At 46.1% G+C, this 14,157-nt stretch overlaps 1 long non-coding RNA gene across 1 annotated transcript; it reads left to right on the top strand.

Annotated features, from left to right (window-relative positions):
• Window positions 1–1,802: 1,802 nt before the first annotated feature.
• LOC117190915 lies at window positions 1,803–2,103 on the top strand. The gene is made up of 2 exons (XR_004473880.1): window positions 1,803–1,889; window positions 1,946–2,103. It is a non-coding gene; the product is annotated as an uncharacterized LOC117190915 (long non-coding RNA).
• Window positions 2,104–14,157: the final 12,054 nt, after the last annotated feature.

The raw sequence follows: 14,157 nt of genomic DNA, 5'->3' as shown, positions 1-14,157 counted from the left end.
CAAATCCTCTAACAGGTCCCTGGATGCATTTTCAACAGAGATAGCCTGACGTTTTGACCTGTTACCGTGTTTTTGGTTTTCCCTTGACCTGTCGTTCGCCTGCCACTCTGAGCACTAGATGGCGCCACAAAAAACTCAGCATTCCCTGCTACAATGTAACGCTTGGATCAGCCGAGAGAGCTGGTTCGCAGCGCCATCTAGTGGTGGGCACCGTAATGGCCGTGGCAGAGCATACACCCTCTATGGGCTAGGTTTGGGAGGTCACGAAAAGGGGCGAGAAAGTTTTTTTTTAATGTAATGAGTCGCTCAAAGTAAGTGTGGAGAGAGGAAAGTGGGGAATTTGTGAGTGAGTTTTTGTTGTGCTTTATGACACTCCCTATCGGAGTTCTCGTTCTAGGTCCGATTCTCCTCCGGAAAGCGCTTTCGTCGGTGGACATGCGGATCTGCGGGTGAGTGTTAAAGAGAAATGTAAGAGACTCAGCTCGAACGATTTGACTCGAGTCCCACTGAAAAAGTAAAGAGGAGAGGGACAAATACTTTACATGCTTCCCCCCTTACTGTTTCTATTTCTTCCCCCCTTTCGGTTTGGCCGTTGTTAATCTTTTTATATGTGAAATAATTATTCATTTTGTTTATCACTATTATTAAGTCATTTTGAAATTCCATCTATTTTATCTGTTGTATGCGTACCTATTTTTGGGTTAGGATTGGGTTTTAGTTTAGAAATTTGTTTATGTAGGGTTCAATAAATTTTATAGTGTTCTAGAATATAGTTTTTGTTTGCCTTCGGCTAGCCAGATGCCCCTGAGAGCCCCATGAGAACGCAGAGGGGTCATTCCGTGAAAATTGCGACCTAGGGATGGCCAAGGAAGGGAGGGTCAATCCGCTTCAACGAGATCGGAGGCGAGGAAAAGCGTTCGGGAACAGGTAGAAGAAAGAGCCAATTATGTGTTCAGTCGAATTTTAGGTCCAAATTAACTCTCGTCGTAGCACGCACAGATTATAACCTTGTAATAATGAGAATAGGCATTAAGTGAGAGGAGGGCAAGATCACCCCCCCACCTAGCCGACGAGCCTCCCAGCCGGGAATATCTGCGTGCCCCCTTCTCTCACTCCCCGACACCTGCCAAGTTCGTTACAGTTATAAGTAATTATTAATTTCATTATTATAAAGTTAGTGGCGCCCAACAATGGGACCCAAAATAATTGGTAGAACCGCATCTCGATGTGGTCAACAATATCGCAGGAACACACATCAAAAACACTTTCGATTTTTCTGGCAAACTAGATACTATGTAGTGGGCTTGAGAAGAGAAGCATATACGTTTGTCCGCTTTTATTCTCAAACTACGGTTGCTGCAGCATCTGGGCCAGAATAACGAGCTTCACAGTCAGCTAAATTTTGCAAATCAGTCGCATAGGAGTTATTGTTGAGAAGTTGCTAGCAGCGATCGACAAGCCACGGCTGAAGACGTAGAGCTTAGTAGGCGATTAAATACCCTACAGTAATGGAGTCCGTAGCCCAACTAGTTAGACGTTTGGAAAAGCAGGGAAGAAGTCTTTAGATAAGTCTACCTTGACCACGGATAACAAGTTTTGGCAAAGACCCATCCACTTTCAGCAATAGTATGCGGCAGAGCTAGCCATCAAACGCTTGGAAAGACAGAACAATCTCTTTATAAAGAGTTTGCCTGGCCACGGGTGATGGAAAACCAGCATACCTGTCCGCAGAAGCAAGAGTGCGAAGGAGAGTAAAGAAGACGAAACTGATGAGCTTCGATTTACTCGCACTTTAGCTTGCAGTCGTTGTTTTTGTTTTGCGGATCGGCGCGCCAAAGCAACAAAACGTTTGGTTGTTGCGAGGGCTGATTAGCACGGCACAAGTAGCGGTAAATTATGTTTGTTCTTTCTTCTCACACCAGTTCCAATAAGATTTTTTTTTCAGGGGAACTAAGCTATGCTTGAAGGCAAATAAATGTTTTTGTATTTCTTTATATATTGCGGTTTTTACAAAATATTATTTTTTATTTATAATTTGTTTTATGTTTTGTTTTCAACAATAAACGCGTCTCAATTCCTCAAGCGGCAAACAAAAAAAAAAAAGTGTCACAAACGAAGGTGTTAGGAGAGAACAAGGGTGATAAAACGCGGAACAGCTGGTTCAGTTGAGATAGGTCATTGACCGGCAGAGAGTTGTGAGCGCGGAAGAAGGAAAGGCTAGTTGAAGTACCGAAGGGAATTGAGCGGGTCAGCTGTTTTGAATCTCGAATCGTTAAATCTCGTTGATAGTGAGTGACAGAGTAAGCGGAAGTTAGCAGTTGGAGATAAAGGGAACGTATTAATAATGGAGGGAGAACCTGTAGATCCGTCCGTCTGCATTCTGTGTGGAGAAGAGTTTGGATCTCAGCAGTTATACAAGACCAGGTGTGGCCACGAATTTCATAAAGCTTGCATAGTGCCATATTCGAGGGAAAATGCCAAATGTCCTAGGTGTGGAAGAGTCACTTTTGACTTGCAAGGCGGCGCATCGGGCTCGGGCATGCAAACCGCCAAACAGCAGGCAGGAGGCAAAGAAAAAGCTTCAGGCACCCCAGCGGCGGGAGCACCCGTTAATAACCCAGGGTCGGCTCCAGTGGATAGCGGGAATATAGGGATCATGATTACCCAAGCAGTGCGGGCCATGCAAAACGACCTTTTATCCCAGTTGTCGGAGCAGATGGCGCAAATAATACAAACCAATGTCGCTGCTCATCTTCAACTGACTGGCCGAGATCATCATACTCGAAACTTAGCTCAGGACCATAGTTCGCAGGGTCAGGAAGCAGGCGGAGGCCGAGAATCGACAGGATTTTACAGAGAGGGCAGAGACACTCCTAGAAGTTTAGCTTCCGACCTGTCCCAAAGGCCGGACAAGGTCGTACACATTATGAATGGTTGGAAGCTACGATTTAGCGGGAATGCGGAAGGAATTAGCGTTGATAATTTTATCTATAGAGTAGAAGCTCTTACCCATTCAACGCTGGAAAGCAACTTCGCGGTGCTATGTAGCAACGCTAGCATCCTCTTTGACGGAAAGGCTCGTGAATTCTTTTGGAGGTTTCATAAGTCAGTGGTAGTTGTACGATGGGACTTGCTTTGTCAGGCATTAAGGAAACAGTTCCGAGACACTCGCACGGATGTGGACATTCGAGAAGCGATCAGGGACCGGAAGCAAAAAGAAAAGGAAGGGTTCGATGCTTTTTATGACGCCATAGTTCAGCTAATGGATAGTTTAGAGTCTCCCTTGTCAGAAAAGTCTGTGGTAGACATACTGCGAAGGAATTTGAGGCCCGAAGTAAGGCACGAGTTGCTTAATATAAACATAACTTCGGTTGGGGAGCTCAGGGAAATATGCAGACGAAGAGAGAGTTTCCTGGATGACGTGAGACGGAATTATGGTTATCAAAAGAGTGTCCCTTTCCGTAGGCAAGTGGCTGAGTTGGTGGAGGAGCACATGTCTGATGACGCAACGGAGTTTTCCGAAGGGGAGGGCGAAGGCGAAATAGGATCGTTGGCCTTGGTATGTTGGAACTGCCATAAGGAAGGACATCGGTACCAGGATTGCGAATCCAAACGCAAGATCTTTTGCTATGGGTGTGGCATTCCAAACATTTACAAACCAGCTTGTGAAAAATGTCAGAAAAAAAATGGCAGGGCGAGCACACAGCCTCGTCAGCTTCAAAGTGTGCGTCGCCAAAAATCCGCGAACCCAGACGCCAGCCAGTAGAAAAGCAACACCAGGCAGTTATAGATACAACCATTCCAGTCCAGTCCGTCAGTAGTGTAGCAACAAATTTATGGCACAATTTCATTAATTCTCATTCAGATGCAGAGGCTGCAGAAACACTGTTCCGTCGTAAATCCAATTCAAGACACTCCAAACGGATGAGATCATTTTGGAAGGCAGCTAAATCAATAAATGCGATTAGGTACAAAGAGCTAGATAAACGTCCGTACGCAGAGGTAAACATTTTTGAGCGGCCAGTGCTTGGGTTGTTAGATACGGGGGCAGCGATGAGTGTAGTTGGTGGGAATTTGGCTAAACAAATAATCACCAGTAGGATTCCATTTAAACGGGGAATCTCAGTTGCTCATACTGCAGATGGCAAGCGGCAGGAGGTTCTGGGGCGATTGAGAACTCCAGTCACCTATGATAAGGTTGTGAAGGACTTGGAACTACATATCATTCCGTCGCTTAGCTAGGACTTATATCTAGGAATCGATTTTTGGTCCACGTTCAATTTATTACCTCCGGAGATGCAGGTAGCAGAAATTTGTCAGGAATCGCATGAACTAACTCTAAGCCAGAAAGAGGATTTGCAGAAGGTTGTGTCGGGATTTCCATCCTTTGCAGTCTCTTTTTTGTGTGGAACATCGGTTTTGTCGCACTCGATCGATGCAGGAGATGCCAAGCCCGTAAAACAACGGCATTTTCCCGTGTCACCAGCAGTGGAGAAATTGCTGTCTTCTGAAGTGGACAGGATGCTCAAATTAGGAGTTATTGAGGAATCTGATAGCGCCTGGTCCTCTCCAGTTGTGCTAGTCCAGAAACCGGGAAGGTTAGACTTTGCCTAGACAGCCGGAAGGTCAATGCCGTTACACGAAAGGATGCCTATCCGTTGCCGCAAATAGACGGTATACTAAGTCGCCTCCCCAGAGCAATGTTCATCTCAAGTCTGGATCTCAAGGATGCCTATTGGCAGATACCCTTGGATCCGGAGTCTCGGGACAAAACTGCTTTCACAATTCCGGGTAAACCTCTATATCAGTTCAAGGTCATGCCGTTCGGTCTCACCAACGCGTCGCAAACCATGACCAGATTGATGGACAAGGTGATCCCGGCGGAACTTCGCAATGAAGTCTTCGTCTACTTGGATGACTTGTTAATCGTTTCCGATAGCTTTGAGTCGCATCTAAAGGTATTGAGAGTTGTAGCGCAGCATGTTCGATTGGCCGGATTAACGCTTAACTTGGAAAAGAGCAAATTCTGTATGCGTTCGGTGAAGTATCTTGGTCATATCGTCGGGGAGGGGGTCATTCGAACGGATCCCGGGAAAATTTCGGCCATGATGGACTTTCCAGTACCGAACTCTCTGAAAGCCTTACGGAGATTCCTTGGAATGGTTGGATGGTATCGTAAATTTATAGCAAATTTTGCGTCGATAGCTTCCCCTCTCACTGACTTGCTGAAACCTAAGTGCAGATTTGTCATGACACCAGAAGGACGTACAGCGTTCGAGGAACTTAAAAAATGGTTGTGCTCTGCGCCAGTTCTTCGTAGTCCGGATTTCAACCAGCCGTTCTTTGTGCATTGCGATGCCAGCAAATCAGGAGTTGGAGGCGTCTTGGTTCAAAAGACTCCAGAGGGAGACGAATTTCCGATAGCTTTTGTGTCGAAAAAACTTAATAAGGCGCAAAGAAATTATTCTGTGACCGAGCAAGAGTGTCTGGCGGCAATCGTTTGCATCAACCGTTTCAGAGCCTACATTGAAGGGCATGATTTTACGGTTATCACCGCTCATGCATCTCTGAAATGGCTCATGACTCAGACGGATCTACATTCGCGGCTAGCCCGATGGGCATTAAAGTTACAGGGCTTTAACTTCAAAATTGAACACCGGAGTGGTCGTTTAAATGTTGTACCCGATGCCTTGTCCAGAGTCAATGAAGAAGATTTGGCGGCCGTGGATGGTGGTTATGGTCAAGCAGTTGATCTCGAGTCCCCAGCTTTTAAGTCCGCCGAGTATGTAGAACTGGCAAGCAGAATAAAAGCCAATGACGTTAACCTGCCGGATCTGAGGGTGGTCGAAGGTCTTGTGTACAGGAAGTGTGATTTCGCCACAGGGAGTACTCTTCATGATAATTTTATCTGGAAGTTATGGATCCCACAGAGTCTTATTCCAGAGGTATTAGCCAATGCTCACGACCATCCCTTAGCATCGCATGGGGGAGTTCATAAGACTTTAGAGCGAGTGCGACAGTTTCTCTATTGGCCAAGTTTAGTCAAAGATGTAAAAGCATATGTACTCGCGTGCGACACGTGCAAATCTACTAAAGCACCGAACTCTGTCCATCGACCCCCGATGGGAGTGGCACCTGAGTCGCAGAGGTTTTTCCAAAAGCTATACGTCGACTTTCTGGGCCCGTATCCACGCTCAAAAAGCGGGAACATTGGTATATTTATAGTGTTAGATCACTATTCAAAGTTCGTCTTTCTGAAAGCTGTTAAAAAACTAACGGCTGATCTTGTGATCAAGTATCTGCAGCAAGATCTGTTTCATACTTTTGGCTTTCCGGAGATCATTGTATCGGACAATGGCTCTCAATTTAAGTCGGAAGTTTTCCAGAAGTTTCTCAAGGCGCACAAGATATCACATACGGCCACAGCAGTATACTCTCCGCAGTCGAATGCGTCAGAGCGAGTAAACCGGTCGGTAATTGCCGCCATTCGCTCATACGTGAGGGCAGATCAGAAAAATTGGGACGAGGAGCTGAGCAGTATCTGTTGCGCATTGCGAACCGCGGTCCATTCCAGCCTCGGAACTTCGCCGTATTATATGGTATTTGGGCAACAGTTCGTTAGCTCCGGGGAAACATACAAAATTCTGAGAGCTCTTCGATTGTTGGAGGATAAATCCCTAGTGTTTTCCAAGGAGGATTCGTTAGAGTTGGTACGTAGCAAGGCTTTAACGATAATGGAGAAGCAAAGGGCGAAAAACGAACGGATTTACAATTTGAGATCAAGGGAGATTTCGTATCAAGTGGGCCAAGAGGTGTTCAGAAAGAACTTCAAGCAGAGTAACTTCCAGGCTGGCTATAGTGCCAAACTGGGCCCAGCATATGTGAAGGCCAGAATACGCAAGAAAATAGGGAATGCTTACTATGAATTAGAGGATCTGCAAGGACGGTCTATTGGTCGATACCACGCGAAAGACTTAAAACAATAGCTGATCCGCGCAGTTTGGGATCCGACTTGTGTGATACCACTAAGTCAGATCTTCGGCGGGGGGTATTTGTAACGCTTGGATCAGCCGAGAGAGCTAGTTCGCAGCGCCATCTAGTGGTCGGCACCGTAATGGCCGTGGCAGAGCATACACCCTCTATGGGCTAGGTTTGGGAGGTCACGAAAAGGGGCGAGAAAGTTTTTTTTTAATGTAATGAGTCGCTCAAAGTAAGTGTGGAGAGAGGAAAGTGGGGAATTTGTGAGTGAGTTTTTGTTGTGCTTTATGCCACTCCCTATCGGAGTTCTCGTTCCAGGTCCGATTCTCCTCCGGAAAGCGCTTTCGTCGGTGGACATGCGGATCTGCGGGTGAGTGTGAAAGAGAAATGTAAAAGACTCAGCTCGAACGATTTGACTCGAGTCCCACTGAAAAAGTAAAGAGGAGAGGGACAAATACTTTATATGCTTCCCCCTTACTGTTTCTATTTCTTTTTATATGTGAAATAATTATTCATTTTGTTTATCACTATTATTAAGTCATTTTGAAATTCCATCTATTTTATCTGTTTTATGCGTACCTATTTTTGGGTTAGGTTTAGTTTTAGTTTAGAAATTTGTTTATGTAGGGTTCAATAAATTTTATAATGTTCTAGAATATAGTTTTTGTTTGCCTTCGGCTAGCCAGATGACCCTGAGAGCCCCATGAGAACGCAAAAGGGTCATTCCGTGAAAATTGCGACCTAGGGATGCCCAAGGAATGTAGGGTCAATCCGCTTCACCGAGATCGGAGGCGAGGAAAAGCGTTCGGGAACAGGTAGAAGAAAGAGCCAATTATGTGTTCAGTCGAATTTTAGGTCCAAATTAACTCTCGTCGTAGCACGCACAGATTATAACCTTGTAATAATGAGAATAGGCATTAAGTGAGAGGAGGGCAAGATCACCACCCCACCTAGCCGACGAGCCTCCCAGCCGGGAATATCTGCGTGCCCCCTTCTCTCACTCCCCGACACCTGCCAAGTTCGTTACAACAAGCGCTACAAAAGCCCCCCCGAAAGATCAGGCTCCCAAGAATGATAACAGGACAGCTTGAAGCAGTTGGTTTACTGACGAAGATCTTTCGCGTGAAACCGTCCTACGTAACGACCCTGCAAATCCTCTAACTCATAGTAGGCCTGCCCTATCTTCTTTTTGACCCTGGCCTTCAGAAAGGCCGGACCCAACTTCGCGCTGTACCCTGACTGAAAATTGCTCTGCCTGAAATTTCTTCGGAACACCTCCTGGCCGACATTGTAGGATATGTCTCTCGACCGTAAGTTATACTGCCGTTCATTTTTATCGTTATGTTTTTTCATGACTTCTAGAGCCTTGCTTCGAACCAAGTCTAATGAATCCTCCCGCGAGAAAACTGCTGACCTGTCGTCCATCACCCGCAATGCTCTCAGAAGCTTATATGTTGCCCCGGAAGTGATGAAATGCTGTCCGAACACCATATAATAAGGAGTTGCATTCAGACTTGCATGCACCGCCGAACGCAATGCGCAGCAAATGCTGTTGAGGTGCTCGTCCCAGTCCTTCTGATCCTCGCGCACATAAGATCGGATTGCTGCAATCACCGAGCGATTTACACGTTCGGAAGCATTAGCTTGGGGTGCGTACAGGGCCGTGAGAGTATGCGAAACTTTATATTCCCGGAGTAGCTTTTGGAATGTCTCAGACTTAAATTGTGTGCCATTGTCGGATACTATTGTCTCCGGAACCCCGAAAGCATGAAAAAGATCTTGCTGCATGTATTTGACTACCACGTCCGCGGTCAACTTCTTCACTGCCTTAAGAAACACATATTTAGAATAGTGATCGAGGACGATAAAGATGCCTATATGTCCACTTCTTGAACGGGGATATGGCCCCAGGAAATCTACATATAATTTCTGAAAGAAACGTTGTGACTCGGGCGCAATTCCAATCTTCGGTCTCTGGATTGTATTGGGGGCCTTGGTAGTCTTGCAGACATCACAAGCCTGGATATACTTCTTCACATCGGCAACCAAACCAGGCCAGTAATAATACCGCCGTATCCTTTCTAGGGTTTTGTGAATGCCTCCATGGGAAGCCAGTGGATTGTCGTGCGCGTTACGCAAAACGTCAACCACTAACCCTTGAGGAATCCAGAGTTTCCAAGTGAACACATCATGTAGCACCTCTCCTGTTGCGTGATCTGACCTACGATACAACAAGTTATCTACAATTTTGAGATCTGGCAACTTATCAATATTGGCCCTAACCCTTTCTACGATCTCCACGTAATCTTCTGCCTTGAATTCTGGCGATTCCAAATCCACCAACAACCCATTGCTCGCGTCTAGAGTCGCCACTTCCTCCTCATTTACGCGAGAAAGAGCATCCGGAACCACATTAAGCCTGCCGCTACGATGCTCGATTTTAAACGAGAAACTCTGCAGCTTTAATGCCCATCGGGCTAGACGTGAGTGTAAGTCAGTTTGTGACATGAGCCACTTTAAAGAGGCGTGATCAGTGATTACAGTAAATTCATGCCCCTCGATATAAGCTCTGAACCTATTTATGCAAACTATTGCGGCCAGACATTCTTGTTGGGTGACCGAATAATTCTTTTGGGCTTTGTTGAGTTTTTTCGATACAAACGCAATCGGATATTCGTCCCCCTCCGGCGTCTTCTGCACCAGCACTCCCCCAACGCCTGTCTTGCTAGCGTCGCAGTGAACATAGAATGGTTTGCTAAAATCAGGACTACGCAAAACTGGCGCTGAGCAAAGCATCTCCTTCAACTTTTCAAACGCCTCCTGACCCTCTGGAGTCATTGAAAATTTCTGTCTGGGTTTGAGCAAGTCCGTGAGAGGCGCGGCTACCGATGCGAAGTTGCTTATAAACTTCCTGTACCAGCCTACCATACCTAGGAAGCGACGCAGAGACTTTAGGGATTTTGGCAAAGGAAAATCGGACATGGCCGAAATCTTATCCGGATCTGTACGAATCACCCCTTCGCCTACTATATGCCCCAAATACCGCACTGACTTCATGCAAAACTTGCTTTTCTCCACATTCAGCGTTAACCCTGCCGCTTTTATGTAACTTGCCACTTCACTCAACACCCTCCGATGTGACTCGAAACTGTCCGACACAATCAAAAGGTCGTCCAGGTACACAAAAACTTCATTTCTTAAACTGGCCGGAATTACCTTGTCCATTAACCTTGTCATGGTCTGCGAAGCATTAGTGAGACCAAAAGGCATTACCTTATACTGGTAGAGAAGTTTCCCCGGAACCGTGAACGCTGTTTTATCGCGTGAGCTCGGCTCTAAGGGAACTTGCCAATAGGCATCCTTAAGATCCAGGTCCGAAATAAACAACGCCTTAGGAAGACGTCCTAGAATCCCATCAATTTGTGGTAACGGATACGCGTCTTTTTTGGTCACCGCGTTAACTTTCCTACTATCTAAACATAGCCTCACCTTTCCTGGCTTCTGCACCAATACTACCGGTGATGACCACCACGCACTATCGGATTCCTCTATCACCCCTAAGCTGAGCATCCGATCTATCTCCGCATATAACAATTTCTCTACCGCAGGAGATACAGGGAAGTGTCTCTGCTTCACGGCTTTTGCATCACCTACATCAATTGAATGCGAAAGCAGAGCCGTCTTTCCTAGACCGGAAACGGAAAACGAAGGAAATAAATTGATGGTCGCTTGCAACTGGTCCATTTCCCCTCGGCTGAGGTTCTGCGGTTCATGAACTATCTCTGCCAGCGACATGCTGGGTGGTAATAAATCGAAACTTGACCAAAAGTCGATCCCTAAATACAAGTCCTGGCTGAGCGATGGAATAATGTGCAGCTCAAGGTCCTTCACTGCACCCTTATACTGCACCGGTGTCCGCAGTCGTCCCACTACCTCTTGCCTCCGTCCATCCGCAGTGGAAGCATTTACAACTCCTCTCTTAAAAGGAATTCGGCTTTGGATTACGCGTTCTGCTAACTTTCCGCCTATAACACTCATAGCTGCTCCGGTGTCCAATAGACCAAGGACCGTTTGATCCAACAGGCGAACTTCCGCATATGGACGCTTGTCCTTCTGCTTGTAACGAATGCAATTTATCGCTTTCGCCGCCTGCCGGAACGCTCTCATCCTTCTTGCACTCCTTGTGAGGGACTTATTACTGGGTTGGTCGTTGGTGAAAAGCGAATGGGATCTGGCATGGACTAGTTGTGGCCAGACTAAAGCTTGGTGTATGTCGGATTCTGATTTCTCAGACGGAAGCTGGGCGGTAGTTTTAAGTATCCCTACTGGGATTTCGCCTCTGAACTCGACTGCTTGCGCTGAACACTGACCGGCTGGCGAGGCTGGGTGTTCACTTTGCCGTTTTTTGGCATTTGCTACACGACGGCTTATATTTATTAGGTGCTCCGCACCCAAAGCAAAAAATTTTCCTTTTGCTATCGCAATCGTGGTAGCGATGCCCCTCCTTTCGGCAGTTCCAGCAAATCAGTGCCATGGCTGCCACCTCGTCCTCTTCTTCTACATCCGAGAATTCGGAGGCCTCCTCTAATTGGGCTTCCTCTACCAATTCCGCAACCTGTTTCCGGAAAGGAATCAATTTCTGGTACCCATGACTCCGCCTAACGTCGTCGAGAAAACCCTCCCTTCTACGACAGACTTCTCTCAAACGTTCTACGGAGTCGATTTGGACATTCAGGAGCTCATGTCTAATTTCAGGTCGCAAATTGCGCCGTAAGGTTTCCACAATCGCTTTCTCTGACATGGGAGTTTCCAAATCATCCATCAGCTGTATCAGGGCGTCGTGGAAGGAATCGAAATTTTCTTTTTCTTTTTGCTTCCTGTCCCTTATCGCTTCTCTGATATCCACATCGGTTCGAGAATCCCTAAACTGCTTTCTTAGGGCTTGGCATAACCGGTCCCATCTCATCGATCCGGAAGTCTTGTGGTAACGCCAATAAAAATCTCTGGCCTTTCCGTCAAAAAGCAGACTGGCGTTACTGCACAGAACTGGAAAATTTCCCTCGAGAGTCTGATGCGTCAAAGCCTCTACCCTATAGAGAAAATTATCAATGCTCAATCCTTCTTGGGTCCCATTAAAACGTAATTTCCAACTATTGAGGATATGGGCGACTTTGTCCGGTCGCTGACTCAGATCTGAGACTGCACTGCTTGGACGGTCGTAGCTCGGAAACTGTGCTGAATACTGACTATTCAGTCCCTGTCGGAATGTTTCCTCCCCTTCTCTGTCCCTATTTTGTTGGACCGGATTATCCGCTTCCCCACGTCTATTCCCTTGAGGAATGCTATTGCCAGTCTCTTGGAAATGTGCTGCTATGCTGGACTGAATGATTTGAGCCATTTTGTCCGTGAGCTGGGCTACCACCTCGTTTTGCATCGTGCTGATGGCCTGTGTAACCATGCTACTAACTCTTTCAGCGGTTATGGCTGCTGCATCGTTTTGCTTGGCCTGGGACCTGGTATTATGAGGAGTACTTCTATCGACGCATAGCGTCTTGCATGTGGGACAGGTAGTATGGGTCTTGACATGTGACTCAATACAAGTTTTGTGAAACTCGTGGCTGCACTTTGTTTTCAATGTAGGAGCCGAAGCTAAAGTTTTCCCACACAACTGGCATTTTGGCGCCGGAGCCGGTTCAGGCTCGATATCGGGGTTCTCCATTGTAAAAAAAATAAATCAAACTTAATTGCTAACTGTCCTGACAAAAATATGTCCCACAAAAACTACACGACAAAACCTAAACACTTACTTATCAAACGCAGACAAAACCAAAGTTAAAAAATGTGTTAATAGTAAAACTAAATTAAGTATTCTAGTTAAAAGTCAGATATCTTATGCTAGCAAACCTAAGATGACCTAAAAATTCAAAAATAATAAGTAATTGTACGTGAACTCAAATTGCAAAGAGAACTGATTCCTCGTGTTATAATTCATAGCTTCCTACGTTGCCAACTTAGGGTCAATGGCCCAGCAAACGGCACAGCTGTTCTCAAGTCTCGCTTCCCTTGTACAGCGAGAGAGCTAGCAAATCAACAGCCCTACCAAATAACACACATGGAATGTAAACCACAAGAATAGAACGCAAAGAATATGATACGATAAAATAAAGTCATAAAAATTTTTGCCTTACGCATAGCTAATCCCCATGCGAAACGGACCCTATGCTAATTGAGACCCCAATTCCTAAGCACAAAAGAAAATGAAAAGAATGTGTACGCGCGCAGACGCCTTGCACTTGTCGCTGTCTAATCAAAACCAACAACAACTGCATGCGCGAGCAGTGGCCAGCTGCTGCTTTGATTCGCGCCGCTGTCGTCCAAACATCTCGGCTCGGCACTCTACACTTGAAATGAGCATGCTGCTTCTGATTTCACTCGTGGCCAACGGAATTCTATAATCAAGATTAATCCGAGTATGTCCAACGCGCTAAAGCTCATCAGCAGCAATGGCTAAGCCTTCCGCACAGTCCTTCAGCCGTGGGCAGGGTTCCGTAAGTAAACGAGATTCCCTCTGCAGTCCTATGCGCCCGAAAGACCATGTTTAAGACTCCTGCCTCAGAAAAAGTAGGGTATTATTAAGATCGATGCACTTTTCGAAACGCTCCTCAGACGTGGCCGGATGAAAAGTCAAAACTTCTGCTTCCGTTTTCCGAATCGTCTGAATCGCCCTCTACTTGGTGTTGAGAAAAGAAGATATTCTTGAGCAATGACCACTTCCAGAGAAACAATTTTGGTCAATGCCGTCTATGCCGAATCGGGAAGTTTTAAAGACAAAAAAAAAGGATGTCACAGTGTTGATGGTGTCACACCTGAATAGATGTGGCCCCACGTTGGGCGCCAATTTTTAGTTATAATACTATATCTATGATTCATAAATGTAACGTGTCATCTACGCACGTCTGTGTATATAAATCCTGCCAGGCTAGCTGTCATTCAGCGAAGGGAAGCACACGCTTTGGGTTTCCGGCCTCTGCTCGTCGGCTATTGCTGGTGGCCTATACGCATACCGCGAATGAAGTAGCGTGTCACGACGAAAATGCTTAACCGGGAGACACTGTTTATCCCTGAATAGAATTGTGGATGTGTGCTGGAAAGGTATCTCAACTCCGCCTCTGGTGTTGT

This window comes from Drosophila miranda (genome assembly GCF_003369915.1).
Source record: "Drosophila miranda strain MSH22 chromosome Y unlocalized genomic scaffold, D.miranda_PacBio2.1 Contig_Y1_pilon, whole genome shotgun sequence".
Lineage (NCBI taxonomy): Eukaryota > Metazoa > Arthropoda > Insecta > Diptera > Drosophilidae > Drosophila > Drosophila miranda.
The sequence above is the reverse complement of the archived record's forward strand: the minus strand, read 5'-3'. Positions and strand labels throughout refer to the sequence as shown.